Source organism: Desmodus rotundus, chromosome 2 (assembly GCF_022682495.2).
Source record: "Desmodus rotundus isolate HL8 chromosome 2, HLdesRot8A.1, whole genome shotgun sequence".
Classification (NCBI taxonomy): domain Eukaryota; kingdom Metazoa; phylum Chordata; class Mammalia; order Chiroptera; family Phyllostomidae; genus Desmodus; species Desmodus rotundus.
This window is the reverse complement of record NC_071388.1, coordinates 129739758-129741662: the sequence shown is the minus strand read 5'-3', so window position 1 is coordinate 129741662 and position 1905 is coordinate 129739758. Positions and strand designations below refer to the sequence as shown.

The 1905-nt window shown below is 37.4% G+C and overlaps 1 pseudogene; it reads right to left on the bottom strand.

Annotated features, from left to right (window-relative positions):
* Positions 1-888: 888 nt before the first annotated feature.
* Positions 889-1203, bottom strand: LOC112313162 (eukaryotic translation initiation factor 1 pseudogene; annotated as a pseudogene).
* Between the last annotated feature and the right edge of the window lie 702 nt (positions 1204-1905).

Here is a 1905-nt window from a genome sequence, read left to right as displayed (position 1 = left end):
TGAGAAGGATAGGTAGCAAATCTTGAGTGTTTGGTAGAACTCACTAGTGAAGTCATCTAGTTCTGGACTTTTATTTTGGGATAGGTTTTAGATGGTTGTTTCAATTTCTTCATTGTTGATTGGTCTATTTAGATATTCAAGTTTTTCATGATTCAGTCTAGCAAGGTTATATGTTTTTAGGAAGTTATCTGTTTCTTCTCAGTTATTTAATTTTGTGGTATATAGTCTTTCATAGGATTCTAGTATGGTCCTTTGTTTATCTGTGGTGTTTGTGGTAACTTCTCTTTTATTTCTGATTTTGTTTATTTGAATCTTTTCTCTTTTTTCTTTAGTGGGTATAGCCAGGAGTTTGTCAATTTTATTAATCTTTTCAGAGAACCAGAGAGCCTTTGTTGCATTAATTTTTTGTATAGTCTTTTTGTTCTCTGTTTCATTTAATTCTGCTCTAATTTTTAATATTTCCATTCTTCTGTTGACTTTGGGCTGCTTTTATTCTTCTTTTTTATAGTTCTTTAAGATGTAATGTTAGGTTGTTTACTTGAGATTTTTCTTGTTTCTTAAGATGAGACTGTAATAATATAACCTTCCCTCTTATTACTGTTTTAGCTGCAACCTAGAAGTTTTGATAGGTCATATTGTCATTCTCATTTGTCTCTACATATCTTTTGATCTCACTTTTTTTGTTTTTGTTTTTCAGTTTATTGCATGAAGAAGTTACACTAATCCAAGTTAAAAACAGACCCTAAAAGGTTACATTATATAAGCTGTGAGGTTTTTAAACTTGTGACAAGGGACAGAAGGGAAATTGTACTCTTTGCAAGGAAATCCTCACTTAACCTTCAGTGAGCCAAAAGCACTTAAAACCCATGAACCTTTAGCTAGTTGTCCTTAGCCAGTCCAATCAATCTCTGAAAGGAACTGGCAGGTGTTCTGGCATGGTTCACCCTGTAGCTTAATTACCTCTCCGTATTCTGGATGCTCAGTTATAGTGCCATTGCAGGCAAATTTCTTCTTAAATGCTTTTATTAGTTTCTTTTTATTGCATTCATCAATGATCCCTTGGAAGGTAGTAAGGTTCTTCCTGCTGTTTCTCTTTTGATTCCTTACATGGATATAATCCCCAGTGCCAGCAGGAAGCAGATCGTCACCCTTACTTGCATCATCAAAGGGATCAAAAGAGGGGAGGTTATGAATAGCAGACATGCAATATGATTCCTTTCCTTCGGTGGAAACAGTCTGCAGAAAGCTGTGGCAGAAGAAGGAAGGCAGGAGGCACTGGATGTCAGGAAGCAAGGGAATACAAGGGGGAGGTTGCTGAGTCCTTAGAGGCAACTCAGTGACTGGGGCTGATCTCACTTTTTTTCTTCTTTGACCCAGTCATTTTTAGTAGTATGTTGTTTAATCTCCACATATTTGGGGGGGGGGGGGTAATTAAATTAGTTTATCTCTAAAATTATGCTTCACTAGAAAGTAAACTCATTCCTTGGTTCCTCTTGATCAGGAATTAGCAAATTCTCTCTTAAAGGGCAAGGTAATAAATACATTTAGCTTTGCAGGCCAAAGGTACTCTGTCACAACTATGCAATTCTGCCATTGTATTTCTAAAGCAGCCGTGATCCAGTAAAGCTATTTACAAAAGCAAACTGGGGGCCAGATTTGGCCCAGGAGCTGTGGTTTGCCAATTTCTGGTATACATGAAACCCCACAGGTTTGTTGCTAATCCTGGGGTACAGGTTCCTACAAATCACTAGCACTGCCAAAAGATGCAAATGAAACCAATATTTTAATACACTGGACTCAACAGAATTTGCAGAAACCAACTTGATACTTTCTCACTGCCCTCCAGCTTGGGCTAGGTACTAACTTACCTTTCTCTCCCCTAGATGAAATCTTAGGCTGGTCCCG